This window comes from Falco peregrinus, chromosome 1 (assembly GCF_023634155.1).
Source record: "Falco peregrinus isolate bFalPer1 chromosome 1, bFalPer1.pri, whole genome shotgun sequence".
Lineage (NCBI taxonomy): Eukaryota > Metazoa > Chordata > Aves > Falconiformes > Falconidae > Falco > Falco peregrinus.
Genome location: NC_073721.1, coordinates 99726961 through 99751180, shown reverse-complemented (window position 1 = coordinate 99751180; position 24220 = coordinate 99726961). Strand labels below are relative to the sequence as shown.

Sequence of the window (24220 nt, the reverse complement as noted above, 5' to 3'; positions counted from 1 at the left end):
TTGCTGCAAGTGCTGTTGAGTTCCAGGATGAAGCCCCATGCTCATCTGTGCTCAGCAAACACCGACGCCTCAGCTGCGTCATAACCAAGGCTTGGCAAAGTTGCACCATGTGGATGCTCAATTTGTTTGGCAGTTTTGAAATTGCCAGGCAGAGAAGGCTCAAGCAGGAAGATAGCATTATGTATGTTGGAAGAGTTGTTATGAGAAACTGATGTCAGGGCAGGGGCGGGGGGGCTTTGTCTATGCAAAACCTGAAACAGGGAAAACAAGTGTTTAGCAGGTGGTTGAGGTTCATGGGACGCTTGTGGTGTTTGTATGGCCCAGTGCTGACACTGTGGCTGTCCTGGGTTAAGGACATCTTTCTGACCCAGCTTGTGGAACGAGGGCTGGACTGTCTTTCTCGGTAGGGAAAGGCATACCCCTATGTCTTTCATAAGACGTGTATGGGATGTATACATATGACACTATACATTGGGCAGATGCAGACCTTCTCCATGCATGCACAAGCAGAGTGGCTCTTTAACCACATTCCCTGTCAACTGTGAAAAGCTGAGGGACTTTTTAACCTCTTACCTAAAATGGTGTGATAGAAAATGGAAAGACTGTTTCTGGAGCAGTGAGACACAGTCTCAGTCTTACAGTGAAAGGAAGAGAGCGCTCCGATATGATGACAAAACCGTAAATGCTGCATAGCCTGATGTCAAAGTAGCTTAGATAATTTCTTAAATATGAAGATGAATTAAAATGGACTGTATTTGTAGTCTGATGGAAGTTATAGCTGAGGTATGCTGGAGATCTTGTTTTAATTCCGGTTCTCCAGGGTGTTTCTCAGCCCAGAGTTTTCTTTACGCTTTATCTTGTGGCAGATGCTTTATAGGCATTTCAGTCACTCAAGCTGCTATATTTAATGCATGTATTACTGTTAACACAGAAGGTGTTAATATCCATAATTATGTTTCCGTTGAAAAAGCCAGCAACATTTATTCTAGCTTTTTATCTTTAATGTGATTGTCAAGATTTTGCTATTTTGGAGAAGGAAATTATGACATGCAAGACACCTCAGAGTAGTAATTCCATTAGAGCACTTTCCAATTCCTTAGCTATGGCCTTGGCTTCTTTAATTACCAGAGAAATTTAATAGATATGTATCCATGAAAGGAAAGCAGCTTTGGAGTGTTACCTGAAGACAAAATAAATACCCACTTTTCTGTTACAAGTGGGAGTAAACATGGACAGCTGAACTGGATCCACAGGGTCTTCTCCAGGGCTTTGCTTTGAATGATGAACACCAGAGGTTACAAAAATGCCCCACCACAGCAAATCTTCAAAGCAGTGGCTGAAGCTACAAACCTTCTTATAAATTCTAGGTGCCATTTACTTGCTTTCTGGATGGGAGTGTGGGACAGGAGCAATATGGAACTGGCCAGAGGAGTTGGCCATTGTCTAATGGGTTTCTTGTTGAACACAGTGGGTATCCAAATGCTGGAAATCTCACGAACAGAAGCTTATAAGGCAGGGTGGCTACCAGGATCCTCTGCCCATCTCAGACCCACCACCACAAATGAAGTTGGGAGTCAGCAGTTATTCTTTGAAAGGAGCCAACAGGGGTTCACAATGGCCGGGCCACTGCCCTCACCTGTGTATCTGAGGAGAAGCTGGTCATCAGGTTATTTCCGTAGGACCTGGGCAACCATCCTTGGTCTGAGGGATTTCAGTCCTGCATCTTTTACCTTCTAGAGGTCCCAGGTTACCTTCCTAACTTGTCCCTTTTATTGCACCCTGTCCTGGGCTCCTGCCTGTTTCTCTCCCACATGTTCTCTCCCAGAAGAACTCATTCGTCTCCTGTGACCAAGCCTGACCATTCTTCTTAACTCTTTCCCACATCCACCTAGTTTCAGCAACCTCCACTGTTTGCTGGTGCCTCTGCCTGGTGCTTCCCATATCCTTACCAGATCTGTTGGTCTCTGCAGAAAAGCAGCATTGAAGGTGACTCAAGGATATTTAAATTAAACAGAGAAGCAGCTGATGATTCCGAGTAATTCCAGGGTTAGTCCCCATTGCAACACAATGATGCAGGCACCTGAATTTCCTTAACTTTTCTTTTCTTCTTATGCTGCTGCTTTGGATCTGTTCCATGATGTGCAAAGACACTAACAGTGATCCAGTTTTCACTTTGGAAAGCACTCATCCAAGTGAATTTCTCTGTTCTGAATGGTTATGCTGAAATACCATGGCATGGAGGCAAAGCTGTGTGTACAGACCAGTTTTATCTGCAGTACCCTGTCCTGCATTCTTTTTTCAAAAATTTCAATGACTAAGAACGTTTAATACGATTACATAATCATGTTATGAGAAAAAGTACATTTTTAAATGGAATGCTTCTTCCAAATTTGGTATTTTAAAAGATGTCTTGCTTCTTGAAAAATCAGACTATCAAGATGGTATTTTTTGTGCAAATGCTTGCTACTTTTGCAGGTGGGTTTTGGTATGTTTTTTTCAACTTTTGCAAAAAATGTTGAATACATTAATGTGTAATGGTAAAACATCTGAAAATGCTATAGCCATTTTATTACTCCTTATAAAGAAGGGTGAAAATTATGAGAATGTTTTATATTTGGAAAAGGTCTGCTTTTTGCATAAGTAATGGGCTTTTATTTCTCAGATGGTTTTCACTGTATGTTTACTGCTGTTTGTGGGAAAAGCAGCAGCTATAGTATCTTTCTTGAGCAGGGAAGCTGAAAACAGGCAGCTGAAAATAACTACAGTCAGGTGGTTACCGGGGATATGGACAGAGAGGAGAAGGTTGCACCTGTGTTTACCATCCCAGTGCAACTGACTTCTTAAATCTTTGATCACCCAATTTTTTCATTACTTTTCTCAGTCAAAAATAGTGATAGAGTAACAAAGCAAAGCAGTGCTTAAATTCTTTTGCCTTTCCCTGTCATTTCCTCTTTAGTTCTGCTGGTGCTAAAATCAATACACATCTCCCTGATATGTCTCTGAAGTTGCTTGGGGCAAAGGAATCAGTGTGCAGGTTTACTGTCAGAACAGTGTGAATTCAGCACCTCCAATAATGTGGATGATATGAAACAGTCTGGATTTAGACAGGTTTTGGTTTCTCAAAATAGATGGCAGCTTTTCTGTATCGATTTCAAATTGATCATGAAATGTTCATGTAATGAAAGTAAAAGGATTCTAAAACCTTTTTTACCAACAACTGGAAAAATTATTATGTATTGCCAATGAAACCTTATTCCCCATCTTTTATGCACCTTCCCTTTTCTTCCTTTTTTTTCTTAGCAAGGGATTTTTGAAAAGAAATTATGTCAGCTTTTAGGGAAGGACTATTGCAATTGCTGGAGATTGATTCTTCTGATGCCAGGTTTATGTAACTTAGGTCCCAGAACTTCTATTGTCGCTTTTCTCTAAATAGAAGACATTACACCTAATATATATTCTTTTTATCTTTTTGTCAATTAAATATACTACCTATAAATTTAGAACCTGTTCAAAATTTTCTTTAGTTAGGAAAATAAAGTACTGGGTAATGTTCTTATTTCTGACAAAGAGCTGGTTACAAAGATCTGGTGAACAGCCTACAGAGCCACTAGTTCATCAGTGACAGTATAGTATTAAGTATATTTTAGATCCACGCAGAGGAAAAAGTCACTGCTTCTCCGTAGATGGGGTGTACTGCCCTTGTCATGGCTTTAACAAAAAGGAGTTTGAATGATTCAGTTTCTATTTGAAATAAAATAGTTGAAACATAGTAAGAAATAGACTTGCTTCTGAAAGACTGTAATATATAATATGTATTTTTAGTAGTTGATACAGAGAAATACTATTTTTTTTATTTTTCTCTGAAGGAAAATGAAAGGTAATACATGGAAGATCAGGTATTGTGTTCAATAGCCTTTCCCAGATGTTGTATCAATCTATGTGAGAATCATATCAAAAAGAGTTTTCTTCTTCCAGTAATACAGAAAAATCAAGACGCTAGGCAAGCAGTTGCTTTCAAACTGCTAGTAATAATTTAGTACTTGATTGTTGTGTCACAGTGGTAACTTGTCTGAACAACCTCATGAGTTTAAATACAAAGATATTCATTGTGGCCCTTAAGTCTGAATGCAAATACAAGCGGAATATCTGAGAAATCCCTTACTAGCAAGTAAACTGGCAGATTATTAAAGCTAGTTAAATTTTTTTAAGGGAGAATATTGTTTCAGCAGAAGAAGCTAATTTGTTAAAGAGGAAGCATTTAACTGGTCTTGCCAAAACATCTTTTAAAATACTGTGTGTCCTCTTCCTTCCATGGTGTCCTGATAAATTCAGTATGGGACAAACTGACCCATCAATTTTGTCATTAAGCATACTTTGCTTTGAGTTTTTTATTCTTTAGTGTTACCTAATGCCATATAAAATAGTGCAAAATGATTTAATTTTAATTCCTATTGCTACAGTCAACACCCACCTACCCCCAGTGTTTAAATCTAAAAACTATTCTTTTGTTCCAGTTTGGTCTCAAAATCAGAGTTTCCTGAGAGAGAGAAAATCTGAGCCATATCAATCTCTACATGTTTTTTGAGGCTAAAGGGGGTAAATATCAAGCTTTGTGGCAAAAAGCAACAACACCACCAAAACAAACCACAAAAAAAAAAAAACAAACCCAAAACAAAACCAAAAAAATCTGAATTTCAAACTGTCCCTGGAAAAGACAGTGGCAAAATTACTCTTTCTAGTAATAGCTGGAGATAGAGTGAAACAGCCTGGCCACCAGCTCAGGAATGGGACCAGACCTACAGCTTTTGTAGTCAGAGATCACCAAAAAGAGCTGTAGATAAAGAAAACTTTTGCTTTTCTGCATTTGTTGGCTCATTTTCCCAGTGAGTATATGGTAAGCTGACTAATGTGCATTTTTGCATGTCTTTGGCAGCTTCCCTTTCCACTGAGATGTTTTTTTTATGGCCGTACTGGATGGTTTTCTGCAGCCTGTTGGCTTCAGTAGCTGTTAATGAGGGGGGGCATAAGGGGATGTGCTCTGCCATGTATGCTGCACTGACTCTGCTCAGTGACATTCATTTCTTTGGTCTTGCCTAATTATGGAGCAATTAATGACTCTATGTCTGCCTGAGGCAGAAGGAGATTTGTGGGGTGGACACAGGCTTGCTTAAATTGTCTCTGGGTTCCAGGCAGGGTTGAAAGGATCATTTCTCATCCTCTACTCAGTCCCTCCCAGTATATGTTCTTTAAAGTACTTAGCACTGGCTGATTGACTGTAGAGGACAAACCTGGAAATGGACTATACATTCATTTTGTGTAAATGAGATGTGCGATGGGCAAGCTCTTACTAATTATAATCAGTAAATAGTAGCTTTTGAGAATTTAAATTTGTTGTTACTTTGGTTAGAGCACTCGGAAAAGTCTTTCATAAATGAAAATAAATACATTCAGTAAATAAATTGGTCCTTGAATCTGGCATGAATCTTCTAAAAACAATAATTAAAAAATAAATTTAGTAATAGCTTTATGTCTCTGAAGCGTGAAATGGAGATAACATCAAGAACTTCAGAGGCAATTTCTTATATCCGACTTTTTAGTTTAGATTTTGTTAGCTTCTTATCCTAGTCTTGTGGATGAATCATCATCAGCAACAACAAAGGCAGGTTTTATTCAGCAAGTTTGTTAATAATATAAAAATGAAAATAAATTAATGTTTTCTTAACATAAAAAGCTTGGTTATTTCCAATTCGTATCAGTTCTGCAGTATTAAGTACATAGTTTTGAAGAACAGAACCAGAGCTCTAGTGGTGTGTGTAAATAAAAACAATGGGTGTAGCTAATACTCTGTTTTGCTAGCAACTTTCACAAGGACAGATATACTACAAGGATTGTCTGTGCTGTAAATTTCAGACTGCCTTAGGTATGAACTGTGATCCTTTAAATTGTGCATAATTGTCCAGAGTACTGCAATACATGCAGTGTGATCACTGCCTAAATCTTGTTCAAAATGGACTGTAGAGATGGAGCTGTTAATGCTGCTTGGTGTGTATTTAACATGCTTTGGCTTCATTTTGTGTTTTCAGACAAATGTCCTGATTGGAAAGGTCTGGGCCATGAGGTAGGGGAGATTGTGAGGAGATCAGGACTGAGTTTTGGGGTGACTTAGGGGCCAGACAGGAGGAGTTGGGGTTGCCAAAGTTGAGTGGGGACTGCTGGCAAGGACCACTCACCTGGGAGGGATTTCAGCTTCTTCTGGATATCCTTACTGTGTCCCTGCTGTTTGCAGGAGGTCCCTTCAATGCACTCCTCCTTCTGCAGCTGTTAAGAGCTCCAGGGCCTTTGAAGCATCTCAAGCCATTAACATCTGTTCTGAAATTTGCCATCTCTAATAATATTGCTGTAATTAGAAGGTTGCCTGAAACTTTAGCCTTAGGCTCCAGCTTTTTTTCCCTTGAGCTTGGGTCCCATCAAAGTCATACCTGCCTGAGCTGCCTTATGCTGATGGTATTGTGCCTGTGCCACCTCACTGCTTATTGCTTTCCACTGGGCACTTTTGGTTTGTCACATCAAGCATAGCCTATTTGCCTTCACTTCCAAGACCCTTTGCCTTGCCAGTCTATCAGAATCCCTCCACTGTCAGGGTGGTCCTACCTCTGAGCAGCCTGTGGTACCTCTTCCTTTAGCAAGGACTCATTACATTTTCAGGTAAGTACGTTGTTCCTCATGTTGTGGAGGAGGTTCACACATGGTCACAGAGATGCTAGAAGGACACCTGGAAACTTCCCTTCTTTGTGGGTGCCTTCAAAACATATCATTAGGGAGGCCGTTGTCTATAAGGTCAATCATTGCTGTTGAATTACTTGTGTTTTGCTGTCTGGAAACTTGTGCAGGAGTCATGCCTCTGCCTGGCAGTGCCTTGACTTCTGTGTTACAGTGCAGGTGTAGACATAGAATCATTTAGGTTTGAAAAAACCTTTAAGATCATAAAATCCAAACATAGGTATGGCATGAGTTGAGGCCAGCATGCGGGCAGTCGTAGCTGTTGTGCTACGGGAGCTGCCCATCCTGCTCAACTGAACGTGTGGTGGTGGTGGCTCATGGAAGGTGATGGCAGATGTAGAAAGGTATATTCTCTGCCTGTGTTTTGGCTGAATTTGAGAAGAAAGATGCAGTTGGAGTGTCCTGGTTTGGGCTGGGATAGAAGTACTTAGTAGCTGGTACAGTGCTGTGTTTTGGAATTGGTGTGAGAACAATGCTGATAACGCACTGATGGTTTTGGTTGTTGCTTAGTCATGTTTTCAGTTTCTCAGGCCCTGCCAGTGAGAGGGCTGGAGGGGCACGAGAAGCTGGGAGGGAGCAGAGCCAGGACAGCTGACCCGAACCAGCCAAAGGGATATTCTATACCATAGACTATCACGCTCGGTATATAAATGGGGGGGAGTTGGCTGGTGCCTGCCAATGGCTGTGTGCGGACTGGCTGGGCATTGGTTAGTGGGGGGTGGGCAACGGTATTGTGCATCAATTTTCTTTTTTCCCTTCCCTTTGGATTTTACTCCTCTCTCCTATTTATTACAATCGTTGTTATTTTTTTACTTGTTGAACAGTTATTGAATTGTTCTTATCTCAGCCCTCAAGTTTTACCTCTTTCCTGATGCTGCTCCCCATCCCTCAGGGTGGTGGGAGTGGAGCTCCATGGGTGGGCAGGTTAGAGAAACCAAGGAGAGCTTTGTCCTTAAGCCACCGTGAGTCTTTGGTATCCCTACTAACTCTAGTAGGAGCAGCAGGGCAGAAGCTGGCAAGGCAGTTAACTATGATTCCTTCAGTAAAAAGTCCCCTGTGATAAGAGCTTGCCATTTGGCAGCTGAACTAATGGTGCTTTGTGTGACAAAGGTGTGTGGTGCTACAGCAGAACCCCTGAGCTGGAAAACAGGGATGGGGAGCAGAATGAAGCCCCCATAATCCAAGGGGAAATGGTCAGGAACTTTTTACACCAGTTAGACACACACAGGTCTCTGGGGCTGAATGGGATCCACCTGAGGGTACGGAGGGAGCTGGCACAAGTGCTCACGGAGCCACTCTCCATCATTTATCAGCACTCCTGGCTAACTGGGGAGGTCCTGGTTGACTGGAAGTCATCAGATGTGACACCCGTCTAAAGAAGGGCTGTGGAAGGAGGATTCGGGCAACTACAGCCCTGTCAGGCTGGCCTCGGTGCCGGGGAAGGTTATGGAGCAGATCAGCCTGGGTGCCATCACACGGCACGTGCAGGACAGCCGGGGATCGGGCCCAGCCAGCACGGGGTTATGAGAGGCAGGTCTGGCTTGATGGACCCGATCTCCTTCTGTGACAAGGTGACCCCAGTGGATGGTGGAAGGGCGGTGGGTGTTGTCCCCCCTGGACCTCAGTACAGCCTTTGACGCCGTTCCCCGCAGCGTTCTGCTGGAGAAAGGGGCAGCGGGTGGCCGGGCCGGGGGTGCTGCTCGCTGGGTGAAAAGCCGGCTGAGGGCCGAGCCCAGAGCGTGGTGGGGAATGGGGTCACCTCCCGCTGGCGGCCGGGCACAGGGGGTGTCCCCAGGGCTCGGCGCTGGGGCCAGGCCTGTTCCGGGGCTTTGTCCCGGTCTGGGCGAGGGGTCGAGGCTCCCGCGGTCAGTGTGCGGGGGGCACCGGGCTGGGGGCAGCGCTGACCTGCCGGGGGGCAGGGGGCTCTGCAGGGGGGGCTGGGCAGGCCGTGCGAGGGGCCCGGGCCAGTGGTGTGAGGGTCACCCCGGCCCCGCGCCGGGCCCTGCCCCTGGGTCACACCAGCCCCCGGCAGCTGGGGCAGGGGGCTGGGAGCTGCCTGGGGGGAAAGGGCCTGGGGGGGGCCGGTCAGTGGCCGGCTGGGCATGAGCCCCCAGCGTGCCCGGGTGGCCGAGGGGGCCAGCAGCATCGTGGCTTGTGTCTGAAGCGGCGTGGCCGGCAGGGCCGGGGCAGTGCCCGTCCCCCTGCGCTGGGCACCGGTGGGGCTGCACCTCGAATGGCGGGTTCAGCGTTGGGCCCCTCACTGCGGGAGAGCCATGGAGGGGCTGGAGCGTGTCCGGAGCCGGGCAGGGGCTGGGGAAGGGGCTGGGGCACCAGGCTGATGGGGGGCGGCTGGGGGAGCTGGGGGGGTTGAGCCTGGAGAAGAGGAGGCTGGGGGGGACCTTCTGGCTCTGCAGCTGCCTGGCAGGGGCTGTAGGCAGGTGGGGTCAGTGTCTTCTCCCAGATGAGGAGTGATGGGACAAGAGGCAATGGCCTCGGGCTGTGCCAGGGGAGGTTTAGGTTGGGTATCAGGAAGAATTTCTTCACCAAAAGGGTGGTCAAGGCTGCCCAGGGAGGTGGTGGACGCACCATCCCTGGAGGTATTTAGAAGACATGTAGATGTGGTGCTTGGGGACATGGTTTAGTGGTGGGCTTGGCAGTGCTAGTTAATGGTTGGATTCAACGATTTCAAAGGTCTTTTCCAACCTAAAAAATTTTACAGTTCTGTAAAGTTTTCCGATCTTGGCCAGTATTAATAGAAGGAGAAAATGTTATGAAAAAAAATTTTTTACCCCTGTTATTCCAATGAAACCAGGCTGCAAGGGCTAGACCATAGATTACTTTTTATGGAGGTGTGCGAAGCTGAGGAGTTGGTGAAAGCAAGGTGCACTGTATAAATTCTTCAGAAAAATCCAGGGATGGAGAAATACGGAGTAATTTTTTACAGTGTCATGGCAGCCAGCTCTACCCAGAGGAGGCATCTTATTAATTAAGTTAAATAAATAGGAATAACATTGAGTAAAATGAAGAAAAACAGCTTAGAGTGATGTCAGGTGAGGGGCAGCTAAGCTTCTAGAAACAAAAAATATGCTATTATCACTTCTGGAAGACTTCAGCAAAGGCTGAAAGAATATGTGGAAAGGAAGAAGAAATGGAGGCAATTTATCAGAAAGTGAAAGAAATTGTGATGGAAATTTATTCAGATAATATGGAAAGTGTTCAGAAAACCCCTTAGTTTTGTTGAAAACGTATTTTTATTGAAAACGACGTATTTTGAAGAAAAAATATACACAACATTTTTGTCTTACTTTCCAACTAGTATGTCCCTGTTTTCAAGATAACAGAGAAGTCTGTTGCTTATGCTTTTATTGTGCTGTTTAGATATTTTTTTTTAAACTAGAAAGAAACTGGGGAAAAATCTTTCTCTTTGTTTTCTGCTGGAAAGGTTGTTTTAAAATGAGTGGAAATGTTATTTTGTTTTTAAGACTTCACTTTGATGATGGAAAAAGTAGACTATGGTACAGACATTGTGTTTCTACTTTCACAACTACAAATTCAGATTAAGAAAACCCACAGATGTTACTTTCTCTCATTTTTTTTGCTAAACTTTATCCTATTTCTGTAAAAAAACCCCAGATAAATAATAAAATGGGGAATAATAATTTTTAAAACCAACAAATTTATCAATTTTACAAAATATTTCATTCTCAGTTTTCCAATGAAAAATAGAACAGAGAAATTAAGTAACAAAATTGAATAATATATCTTTTTGTAAAATGTATGCATAAATGTCAAATACAGAGTGGTTGTAATATTATTACTGTTATTACTAGCACTACTCTTACTACTAATTCTTACTATGAATAGACATGAAGAAAATTAAAATAGTTTCCCAAAGGCCTTTGCCCTGCCTTTGGGAAATTTTCGATACAGATTCTCAGTGGACATGATAGACATACCTGTTTATTGCTGACCCTAAAACTTACTAACATCAGCAGCTACTTTCCGTTGACCTCAGTGAATTATGGACCAAAACCTCTGGGAAAAATGAGTTCAGATTAATATCATTAAGTACCAAAGCCGGTTAGCTTGCTAATTTGATTCAAAGTATTTTTATTTAGGTTAGGTAAATATGTTTTGATGTTATGCTTACTAGTATATACTTGCAGGAATAAACACTTGCATAAAATGAGAAATATGTGAAAGATTGTTTCTCCCAAGCCATCATTAGAGGAGATAAAGAGGCTCTGCTACATAGATAACAAATCTGAATGCCTGCAAAGATTAAAGGAGATACTTGCAATTTGGTCAAACAGCTGTGGGGAATAAAATGAACTCTGTTGGGATCATGTTTGCAAAACTGAATAAAAAATGTAAGGACAACAGCTTTGCAAAGGTAACTACAATTGATAGTTCAGTATAAAATTAATGTACCATACTGCAGAGGCTTGGGAATAAGCAGACTAGAAGACCTGGAAAGTTGTGCTAATATAAATGGCTTGACTTTCATTTTCATTGGGTTTGAAAACTTCATCCTGCGAGGCTTACAACAGTTTCTTACAGAAGTAATCAGTGGTAGGAACAACTGAATGTGTATGATACCTGCAGGTATGAATAGCACTGGCTGGTTTAGGTCATTAATGCAGAGGGACCAAAAAACCTGAGAATACTCTCAAACTCCCTATTCCATGTACAATTCCTATTCTATGTATAATTTAAGATGTCATTGCCCCTAGCAAAGGAGATTAATGGCATACCCGCCCAGTTATTAGTGCCTTGTAACAGCTGAGAAGCAACTGAGGATGCTTCATATATTGGCAAAATAAGTGTGGGGAGAAACACTGCAGTAATTCCTTCAGCTATCAGCATATGAACAAAAAACATCAAAGGCATCAAGACCGCTTAAATTAACCTACCGCGTTCATAGCTGATCTCCCTGTTACTTGAATAGGCAACAGCTGCTCAGTGTCATTAATGGCATGTGTGACACTGGGATTGCCAAACTGGAGGGTCAGACATGTATTTTAGAAATTAATCCTTACTCTTGCTGCTAAAGCGTTAATATTCAAGGGACAGCCCATAATAGTTATAAATGTTGTGTCACATCTTTACATTTTTATTCTGTGAATTCTCTCATTTATTTTCACTGGACTTTTAGGGTTGGCTTAGTCACTCTGGGATAAAATCCAAGGATGAACAGCTTTGCCTATGTTTTCCCTGCTCCTGCTTGTAGTAGAAAGATGATAAAATCTTCCCAATTACTGGGACCTAAGCCATGGTACTAACATAAACCTAAAAAAATGTAAGAAACAGTGCAATTTTGCCCAGATGTTTTTTATTCTTTACCTCGTAGTTCTATCTAAGTGCAGCTTTTCTCCTTTGTGCTGCAGGTCTTTTTTCTGCTTAATCCTGAAATTAGAGTTTCTGGTTTGATATAGCAGTCCCACCACAGAAGCTATTGTGAAAAGGACAGATGAAATTCAGTGTCAGTACATGTAAATCAACACACGTAGGCAAAAAATAGCTAGCTATACCTATACAATAATGGTTTCTAAATTAGCAGTTACCACTCAAGGAAAGACATCTGACTGTTACTGTAGATAGTTCCCTGAAAATATCAGTGCAATATTCAGTGCCAGTCAAAAAAAGGTAAATATAATTTCTAGGCATGTAATTGAAATGCATGTTGTTGCACCACAATGCACAGTTCTACAACAGGATTTTGTAAGACTGAAACGGGTGTCTAAAAGGTGACAAGCATGAAGCATGGAGTGACTTTCTCAGAAGGAGAGATCAAATAGATAAGGCCTTTTCACAACTGAGAAAATGCGGTGGAGGATGGCTTACAAAAATCAAGAGTGGTGCATAGGAGGTGGAGAGGATTACTCACTGTCTCAGAAGGGGAGCTGGGGGTGGCCAATATAAAGGCTAGGGCCACTAGACTTGTAGAATAGCACAACAAAATACTTTGTCACGTAAGATTGTGGCAAGAAAAAACAGAAATGAATCTGTGGAGAGGATTAAATATTCCTGGTGGAGACGTCTGGTCGGTGGCTAATACCTACCATGGTCTGGATGCAGTGGGCAGTTTAGAAATTTAGAATTTAGAAATGGGTTTGTGGAAATCTGGAAGGAGTAGCCCAGGGCAGAGGTGCCCTGTACACCCTCTTTCTCATATTTTTATCCTGGAATGGGCTGCAGAGGAAGGGTTTTGGTTTAGCTGGCCAGTTGGTGTGATGCTGCGTGCCACTTCTGTCGCTGTGCACATCTCTTTACAGCAAGAACACCATCATTCCAAAGAGAGTAACATCACTGCAGCATCCAAGAGCAGAAGTAGTGGATTTTAGTGAAACAGACATTTTAAAAATGCTACAAAACAACTGCAAGGATGTCAAAGGAAAGTAATAAAACGCACTCAATTATTCGCCTCAGATACTCTACAGACGTCAGTGTAATTTCATTGACTTCAGTGAAATTAGTGTTAATGTAGGAATGGAAATGCAGCAAATCTAATTCCAGCATCTCCTTCCTGGAATAGTGAGCAAGAAAACAGAGAGGTAATCAGATAGATACAAGTGCTGATCAGAAGGAGTTGGACAGAGAGGAGGAAAGATCCAGGAGCTGCTGCCAGGAAATAAAGGCACTTTTCCAGTCTCACATAGTCATGGAGAGTTCAGCAATACATGCACAGAGGCTGAAATGAAAGCCAGACTTGTTTTGTTTGTTTTAGTTTGCCAATGTATGCAATCTTTTGTTCTGTTGAATATTCTCAAACCACTTCTACCAGGAGAGCATCAATGACTAGTAATGCTTCCAGCAGGGTTTTTATTCTTGGTATTATGGAGAAGGGAGTGAAGGAGAGCTGTGGTGGTGGAAAGAGGTGGAGGTACTGTGCTTCATACAGCGTTTAGACAGCTCTTGTTTCATTTGAAAACATGTCTGCTTGTAACCTGTGGAGTGATGATGTGCAGTTATTACTCTTGGGGTTTGTGATCCTCTGATAGACAATGCAAAAATATATTTAGGGTGCTGCCTGCCATTTTGCCATGCCATTGCTCTTCAGCACAACAGTTGCACTTGCAAAGGTGAATGTGGACAGCATCTTCCTAGGACCATATACGTTCTCTCAAGTGTCATAAAAACTACCCAAATATACTGGGATTCAAATTGACATTGTGTAGGAGACTAAACCCTCTCACTGAGTGCATTCACACTAGTATCTTCCCCAAAGAAGTCACTTCTCTGCTGGTGAGAAGTGGCTTCATGGTGGGTGGTGAGTGACAGCAAAGCCACAGACCTGTGACCAAAAACATGGTCCCATTGATGTGTCAGGGCTGGGGGAATGGATGTACTTTGAATATGTAAAGGGTTAATTAATAGTGCTGAGTGCTAAATTAAGAGACCAACATTTTCCTCCCCCCTCCTCCCAGAAGGATGCAGTAGAAAGTGGCACACTTGATTTCATAGAGTATAAAAGTGGGAAACGTGCTTGTTTTTGCAGTTAGGTTTCACTTGGTTATTGACTGTTTTACAAGACAACCACCGAGGAAGCTCTGAAGGAGCTGTCAGGCTCAGTGACAGCTCAGCATCTGCCACTGTTAAATAAATACTGCAATGAAGGACAGGTTCCCAAAGTGGATAATCAAAGCAGAGTAAAGTTAATTCACCTTGAAAGCCTGAAATTATTAGTGTGATTTTTTTTTATTTTTTTTTTAGACAAAACCAGCATCATTCCAACAAACCCTGAGAGGTCCAGCCCTGAGCGGCAGCCTGCCCAGGCGTTGCCTTTAGTGGGAGTGGGGAGCAGGCTTCACAGCGGCCATGTGCACAAATGCTCTGATAACATGGAAACCTGGTGCTAATAAATTGGGCAATAAGGGGTTTGCATTGGCCCTGATTACTAGCAGTGTGCTAGGAACTCATGGTTTGGTTCTGTGGAAAATATTCCATTAAAATATAGATTTCTGTGTGTGTGTGTGAAGATAATGAATGTTCCGTTTTTTCTTAAGCTGTTAAGACATTTTTTGCATCAAAATGGGATTTTCTTCCATTGTTCAACTTTCAAAGGTTTAAAATCAAAAGACTGGAGGAAAAATGTTTTGCTATGAATTATTTTAGCTTTATAAAACCTGGAGGTGAATTGTTTCAACTTTTTGTGGAATTGTATTTTTCCCCCCCTTGGTTTTAGTGCAAACACTTCAGGGAAGGCAGGCAAATTTAATTTGAGATAGTCTGTCAGCATCACATAGAAAATTCAGGTTAACAAAATTTTGCTCAGCTCTGTCCAGAGATGCTGAATTTGCAGGACTGAGAATTAGAGGGAAGGTGGTTCTGTAGATGACTTAGATGGGTAAGAAACATTATCGTTCAGTTCAATGAGGCCAGTTTTGTAGACATTTTACAAAGCAGAATTATTATGAAAATAACAGGATGCAAACATGACCTCCAAATTTGAAGCTTTTCATATTAACAGGCAAGTACTTTATTTTGTTCCTTTTATTCCTAAAAATACCCTATAATTACATACAAAAATCTATCCTCACACAGAGTTCAGGCTGCTGAATTAAAATACAGAAAGAAGGAACTACCAAACAGAAGCCGCATTGCTTTACCTGCGTTTGCTCTCATTATTTTCAGGTGAATCTTGTATAAGCATGCACTGTTAATGCTAACAGGTGTGTTTACCACACTTCTCAAGGCTATGCCTGTGTTTTATGTTTGGAATCATTTGTCTAATTGTCCCAAATCCATTCTTATTAATTGGGCTGAGATAAAAATTGAATGTTTAATTAAATGAATAAGCAAAGTTAGATTTGAAAGAAGTAGAAAGCATGAGCAGATTAGAAGACTGAAAGGAAAATTAGCAGCTGCAGAGTCTGAGCCTATTCATATTGTATGTTCACCTTTACACTTACATACAGGTGTATCATATGTACATACGTGTATGTATATATGTGTATTTGTGAGTATCTAAAACACACCAACACGTAGATTTATACAATAGAAACTTTTACACTGGCATATGCAGAAAGAAATAACAAAGGAACAGAGAGCTAGAGACATATTTTAGTGCGGTCCAGTACTTTGAAGGTGTGTTTACAAATTTCCTATTATATTTTAACAAGACAGGCAATTTAGATGGTGTTCCTTAGTGTGCAAGTGATGTTCTGGCGTCTTGCCTCCAGCAACATTGCTATCCTGGGTTCATCTTTAACATGACAAGAGCTTGGTGTCCCACTAAAAAATTCCCTTAAAAATATTAAAGAAAAAAAATCAACAACAGAAAAAAACCCTCACAGCTCAAATCCAACAACAAGCTGTCAAATTGTTTCACACTTGTAATACTGACAGCTGCCAACTTTGCTCAGAGAACTTTTTTTTGGAGATGATCCTTTTGGTTCCTGTGCTTCCGTTCAGTAGTGCTGGAGACCCTTTGCATCTTGTGCTTGTTACTGGTGACAGTTTTGACACGGTGAGGAGGGCACATGGGGTGGGTTTGGTCCACAGGTGTCAGCACTGGCCAATAATAACAGTAAAGACAGCACCCTGGGAAAGCACCTTTCTTATTTCTTTGATGGAGAAAGGAAAGAGAAAGATTTATGTGATGGGTAGATGATTGTATGACAGGCACAATTCAGATTTTTCGGAAATACTAGAGAGATTTGCATGGAAATGAGGCAATGTTGAAGATAACATTCAATGTGGAGAAAATGATAAATAAGGAATGAAGCGAAGTGCTAGAGGCATGGGGTTGCTGGCATTTATGGTGAACATAATTCTCATGTATTCTGGTCACCTTATGCCTGTTCACTTTCCTTCTGCCCTCACGTAATTTCTTTAGGGAAGTGATTGTATTGTAATTAACATTTACCACTGCACAGGACTTCATGCAGCATGTGAAATGCTGGGTTTGGTAAGGAGGTGATGAATTTCTGAAGAAACAGGAATGACGAAGCATTAGTATAAGAAATGCTTTAGCTCATTTCCCTAGTTAGCTATTCTCTGTGTTTGTCATACCATTCTTATAAATGGAAACTTAAATATTCCTCCCCCAATTTTGTCACCACTGAAAGCTGTGACGCATTAAACCAACTTCCACTGCATATGAAATACGTAGAAAAAGTCCTAACTCTGAGCTTCTTACTCCAGAGCTCTTAGCGAAAGTTTCCAGGATTAAGGCCCCATAACTACAAGATACGGGTTTTTCAGGCAAAGTGAGGTTTTGCCACTCAGTTAACACAGGGTAATGCTATTTGCCCTGCTGCCTGTTGTGTAATTGCAGCCATTTTCCAGGCTGTGCCTTCCCATAAGATGCCTAACACCTTGAATAATATTGTGAGGGAGAAGCAGACTCTAGCAGACCGAAGACACGTAAAGCTTTCAAGTTGAAAGAAAATGCAGGAAATTGCACCCAGACGCCAAGAGGAGACCACTGAACCTGCGCTGGGCTGTATTTCTGATGGCTAGCACTGTTTCTCAGGTGAATGAACAGAGTGACCTAGTAACACGGGGTGGCTGTGGTAGGGGATGCTGAGCAGGGACGATGTTGCGTGTGAACTGTGATTTCAGGTTGCTTAGCATCTGCATCCTCAGACCCAGGCAGCCCTTGGCCCCTCATCCTCGGGGGGGACAGGTGTAATTTTGTTGTCTATGCCGTTGAGTAACCTTAGTCAGCTTCAGCTCGTGTCCATCGCTTCATCATGGCTAGAAGCCAAACACACTGTTAGCTGGGAACAATGGTAGCCTTAATTTAAGACTATGTTTTACAGTACCAATTCAGCCAGTCTTGGATTGCAACTGCATGCAAAACTGTAGCTAGTCAGCTCATCACATTTGCTTGTTGGAGAGGCATTGGAGCTTTAAAGTAAACATTTTCCATTAGCTAAGTGCTCTCATGAAAAAAGCTCCCAATTCCACTAATAAAAATTAGTGACTCTACAAGTGTAGTTGAAAGCCCTTATTTTCCTAAAAATTTATGCACAAAGTATGCAAAATGCCTAACTGCCTCCAAAGCAGCTGTTCTACTCTGCTGCGCAAAGTGTGTCCCCTATAAAGGGAAGAACAGAGAGGGTGAATTTCTACAGTTTACTACTGATGATCTTCCTAATTACATAATTATTTAGTTCTCGTCAAACAAATTTCTCGTCACTGTTAACAAGGATTTTACAGACCTGTCTTTATTATCATTATCCTCTTAATTTAGTGTTTGCATTACTATAGTGTCAGGAAGGTTGTTGGGTCAGGAAAAAAGGGGTGAATGTCAGCTGGACCCATGGAGGAGCTGTGCATCTTCTGTGAGTGCAGTATGGGATACAGGAATGCATGGATGGCCACCACCTTGTTGCCCTGGCCGTATGGAACATATGTCTCAGGCACTGTATGTAGAGCCTATAGGCCACAGTGATGATACAATCAGACTGGCCATGGTGTGCATTCACCTAGACACAATTGCATCCAACTCCCCCCTGATTTCAGTGGTCAGATGATTTTGGTGAGAAGTTCAGAGCTGAAGTTCACTGCTGAATCCAGACCTTTGCCCATTACCTTCTCCTCTGCAAAGTGGGCATAACAATGCATTGTTGGGGCTTAAGGGAGGACAAATACCTTGGATTATGTGGCATGGGACAGTACACTGATAAGACTGCAGGGGTAACTGAAGGAAAGATTTTGTTTTTACTTTGGGTACTTTTGGAAGTAAAATTTGAAAGCTAGTACGTTCTGGTGTTGATGTCTCCTCCCTGTAAATGGAGAGTAGTTGTATTTAGGACACTGAACACTGATGTAAAACTGATGTCAGCATTACTGGAGTAGGGGAGTGTATTTTAACAGCACAATATTTACTGGGGCCAAGGATTCAAAATCAAAATTGACCTTTTAAAGACCTGTAAAATCATGGGGTTGTGTGGGTGCTTTCATTAGCACAGTTGGCAGGCAGGTCTGTCTCTGCATGGTGGAGGTGGGAGGCTGAGGCTGCGGGGCAGGATGGCGCAGGCATCAAAAAAGTGCTATGAAACAGTGAAAGGGAGGGGGATTAGAAGGTTTATTTTCTTCCAAGTAATACGCTTTGTTGAATAAGGTTGATGGATTGGGAGAAAGCTGTTTATTGCGGTGGACTGCAGCTCAGCGAGGCTGTAGGACTTAGGAGACGGACAGTGCACTGTTGCTGCCAGGTGTTGCACCCAACAGTGCCTGCAAGCGTTTTGCAATATAATCAAATGTGTTAAAAGTGAGGTGGGAAGAAGTAACAAAACACTGCTCAGCTTTTAAAATAAAAAAATCAGATATTTGAGTTACTGGGCTTATGTCTAATTCTGTCTAGTATAGATATATTTGAGTTTGCATCAAATGTCTCCTGAATGATCTAGCTTTAATATTAATCTAATGGCTTTACAGGAATACCTAATTCCAAAAATTCATTGAAGAAGTTGCAGCTAGCCTCAGCATGCGAAAGTTAATATCCGTATTTTCCCAGGATAGAATCATTTAGGTTGGAAAAGACCTTTAAGATCAAGTCCAATCATTAATCCAGCACTACCAAGCCCACCACTGCACCATGTCCCTAGAGCACCACATCTACATGTCTTTTGAATACCTCCAAGGATGTTGCCACAACCACCTCCTTGGGCAGCCTGTTCCAATGCCTGACCACCCTTTCAGTGAAGAAATTTTTCTTAATATCCAATCTAAACCTCCCCTGGTGCAACTTGAGATCATTTCTTGTCTTATCGCTTGTTACTTGGGAGAAGAGACTGACACCCACATCTCTAATCTTCTTTATAATTACAGTTTAGAGGCATATTGTATATGCTTAGGTTAGTAATACTTTAACACAGAGCAGGCCATAGGGAAAATTAGGTCTCTCAATCAAGCCTTTAGTTCCTAAAGGCAGATATTCCTATCTGGACATATTTAGCATATGGTCAGGATACTAAGAGATCTGAAATGTTATGGGATAATTTAGGTAACTCTGAGTCACATTTTTTTAGAAAGTTCCTTGTTTTTAAACAGACAAAAAGATTTATGTAACACTGTTGCTAAATCATTCAAAAATGTTTTAAGTATTTACAAATACAGTAACACGCATTTTATATTAAAAAATATATAACACTTACCCTTGTGTATAATTTAGGGGAGATTTTTCAACACTGAAGAGTAAAAATAAAAATCAGAATAAAGTTGAACCACCTACCTCCCCTTTAGGACTGAGAAAAAATATTTCTGCATCATTATATCAAATTGATCTCTATGAAAAGACTATGAAGTCTCTCTAAAACTGTTCCAGATTTACACACACAATTAAGTAAATGAATGCTGCATGACTGTAGGAACATAACAGGAAAGATCTGGAGAAATGCAAGTCATTAAAGAGAAGGTGAATAAATGCAGTTTGACCTAACCAGTCATTTCAAGAAATTGGGTAATTTTACCTTCAACCTTTGTCCCATCATAGAATCACAGAATGGTTTGGGTTGGAAGGGACCTTAAAGGCCATCTAGTTCCACCCCTCTGCCATGGGCAGGGACACCTTCCAGCAGACCAGGTTGCTCCAAGCCCCATCCAGCCTGGCCCTGAGCACCCCCAGGGATTGGGCATCCACTGCTGCTCTGGGCAGCCTGTGCCAGTGCCTCATCAACCTCACAGTGAGATTTTCTTCCTAATATCTAATGTAAATCTACCCTCTTTCAGTTTAAAGCCATTATCCCTCGTTTTATCTCTTCGTTTTCTTGTAAAAAGTCCCTCTCCAGCTTCCTTGTCGGCCCCTTTAGGTACCAGAAGGCTGCTACAAGGTCTCCCCGGAGCCTTCTCTTCTCCAGGCTCAACAACTCCTTTCTTGTAAACAGACTAAATTGAACTATAGAGTGTGTATATACCTTTAGAGATTTCTTTAGAGGTTGTTTAAATCCTTTTATTGTCAAGAGAGGTACAGTATTTTATTTCCTTCAGAACCTCGTACAAATGATCTTTACTGCCAGTGCCACCTGCCAAACATAATGAAAATACAGCAAAAGTGAAATGCCCTCAGTCATACTCCTCTGCCATTTTTTTTTTTTTTTAATGTGAAGGGTAAGGTTCACACTTGGCACTTCAATATTTGCTCATTAAATAGGGGTGCTCTGAGAGATCTTTGTTTGTTAATTACAAGCACTAAGGGTCATTGATGGAAAGCCTTAGATGTTTTGAGGCTGAGAAAGGCAACAGCAGCGTTAGATGCTCGCCAGCATGTGCTTGTGTACGTGCCTGCATGTGTGCAACTGTGCACAGGGGATCCCACGTGCTCTGGAGGTGGTTGGTTCACTGAGCTGAGACACCTTTGCCAACTGAGGAGCAGATCTAGCTCACCTGTCTGTTTTGTCCCACCTCTGATGTATTTGCAGCTAATGCAATTATGCCAGCTTGAAGTTCAGTGGGGAAGAGCAAAGGCAGGTAGCTTGTATTTTCAAGGGACCCTAACCTCTTCTCTTTAGACCCTCCCAAGCAGAGGACCCTTTCCCTGTAGAGGAGTGTCATAGCAGATGCAAATGCAATGCAAATTATTTTATTTATATATTTATTATTTCATTATCTGTGCAAACTTGTTTTGTTCCGTACCAAGACCTGCAAACCCATAAATACTAGTGGTTTTTTTAAAGTGACCCCCTTTTCTAGGTATCATATAGAGAACAGGGACGGGGGGTTGATTTGCAGAGAGGTGGATTTTCCATGTCAAATTATGAAAAATGTGCTGTCCCCAAAAAAACAGCCAACTGGTTCCAGCAGCTGCCAGCGGTGGCGTAGGGAAGCACCATGAGTGAGGATAGTCTTTGAGGCACACCTTCAAAGCTGCAAAGATCTAAGGTTCCCTTTAAATGTTTGCCAGAGGCCCTCCATGCAGAAACCTGTAAGGGAAGTGGAATATTTAGATGTCTTTACCATTTCCAGTAGGAGACAAATGATTTCCAACCGAGGAATAATGCTGTTTTGCCTGTGCGCACTCTATCGCATGTAGGCTTGTGAATTCTGGTGTAGTGAGTTACTGCTGGGTAATGGTTTCAGCAATTTTGCAGGCTTAATCCAATGACTTATTCTGTCCTTTATTTCTTGAACAAACATAATCTTTTTAAGTAGAGTGTTCCAGGACCCCTATATTGGGAGATAAAGAACTACATTTTCTCTTCTGGCCGTGTGCTTTCTACAAATTGTCTCTACCAAAGAGCCATTTTTTTTGCAGAGGAGATAACATGTGCCAGTTGCTTCAGGCAAGCTGTTTTCACTATGGCATTCTTAGCTGTTTCCAGCCTGGCTGGTGTCAGAGTTGTATCTCTCTTTTCTCAGCCTTACAGAGCACTGTGCCACATTTCCAATCAGCGTGTCATCTGTGTCATTTGCATGGCCAGTTGTATGCATTGTAATTGCATGTGCAGTCTAGCTGTAGTTACAGGCTTGCATAAATTTTACTTATGCAGACAGGCAGTGTTCTGGGGACAGTTATGGCTTCTCTCTACATTTATAGTCACAGTAATTTGTATGTGCATCTAACATGAGAGGGCAAGACGAGAGATGTTGTACACTCACATACCTGATGAGCTGAGTTCATGATAAATCAACAACAGTTCTTCAGAAGGATAAGGGATGTTGCACTTAGAAGAAGTGATACTTCATCAAGTTTGTCCTACTACAAAAGTCCAAATGAGCAGAGAAAGCTGAAAAAAGAAGAAAGAAAAAAGTCAGGTGGCATTCATCCATCTAGACTTTTTTATAGTTCACATACTCTTATACTGTGAGTGTTGATATATAACTGAATGGATACAGAGGTAGAGAAAACCTTTCAGTGTGATATGATACAGCAATCAGTAAAGCAAGGAAAAAATCCTGCTCTTGCAAAAAGCTTTATTTCTGGACTTTACATACTGTATTGATCTGTTGTGTTTTCTAAAACCTGGTGTTCATCTTTGCTGCACATTGTGTGACCTTGTTTGATATGATCTGGTGTGTTGAGATGGAAAATCCTAAGACTGATAAAACAATGAATGTCATATTTCTGATGAACTTCAGCATCTAATTTTTGCATGGATGTAGTAAAAAGCACCATGAGAAATGAAAGTAATTTTTTTCTTTTAGGAAACACCATGTTTCTTAAAAAATGCCACCTCTCAAATAGGGGGATGAACAATAGTAAATTAGTATGAAACAGTGGTAAATTAGTATGAAAAAAAGTGAGTTTTCTGGAATGAGGTAGAAATGTGTTGTGTAGAGGGAAGATATTATGCACCAAGAGATGGAAGGCATTTTTTCCTTTCGCAGTGGATTATTTCTTGCCATTTGTAGGCTGCAGTTGTTTTTCAAAAAAGCAATATGGAAATGCATAGCTGCATTCTGCTATAAAGTACCTCCGGGCAAAGATTATTAAAAATGTCAGGCACATTTCTGTGTATTTGATAATGTCAAGAGCAGAAATACTGCCACACATTGGTATTATGAGATATCAGAATAATTCTCTTTTCTGCAAAATCTGTAATACTGAATGGAAGGATGTCATTTTGGGCTTGCTTGCAAGCTTGTTTGGAGGAATAATTACATTGTAACTCAATAAGGCACCTTAAACTTGCTTGACTTTGAGCATCTTTCAGTCCACCACTAGTCAAGACAGAGCTAGTAAAGGTGTCCATTTCAGTTTTTGCTTAAATGCTTTGCCTAATGTAGGCTTCAGAAATTGACTGGTCTTCATCAAATAGTGTCCACTGTATTACACTTTTAATAGTACAGTGAGGTTGGTGCCTTTTTGGTTGGACAGGCTTACTTAAAACCTGTGATTTTCTTGAACATGAGAGGTCATTCTTTGGTGTTGCACAACTCAGCTGGCTGAGCATACCAGTAACGGTGGCATGTTTGGAAAGGGAGAATCAAGCTGGAAGAGAAGGTTTGAGGTAGTGCTTCCTACTCTGCTGTGTCCTTCTCCTGCCCTAGTAACATGGCCTCAACCAAGGGACTTTCTATTGTTCACTAATTGAATTTTTCTCCCTTTGGAATCATTAGTGATGGGCATCTAGAGTTGTCATGGCATACCCAAATCATCTGCTGGGGTTGGCTGTGAAATGCCACTCTGAATCTTTCTTGTGCGTATCTTGGCTGTGGACACAGGACCCCATTTGTACAGATATCTTTGCCAGGCTTCCCAAGTTCCTTTATTCTCAGTTTCATTTCTTCTTTGGGACTGAGGCCATTCGCTACTCATAGAATGTGCAAGCTGAGTCAATGTTACAGGAGGTCCACATGATTCTTCGGATAGTGCCTTCAAGGTTTACTGGCATGCTGAAGCTAGATTTTAAAATTAGTTTGGATTAGTATAGGATATAAAGCTAAAATGCACCGGCTGTTTTTAAATAACTCCATGTGTGGACATTATCTGTATGACTGATTTTGTAAATTAATGCACACTGAGTAGCTGTATGAGCTGTGTGGGTAA

General features: G+C 41.6%; 1 protein-coding gene across 1 annotated transcript in view; it reads left to right on the top strand.

The window, feature by feature from the left end:
• KCNH5 (potassium voltage-gated channel subfamily H member 5) overlaps nt 1–24220 on the top strand; it is a 160607-nt gene that overhangs the window by 83256 nt on the left and 53131 nt on the right. The gene's annotated exons all lie outside the window — the stretch shown is intronic.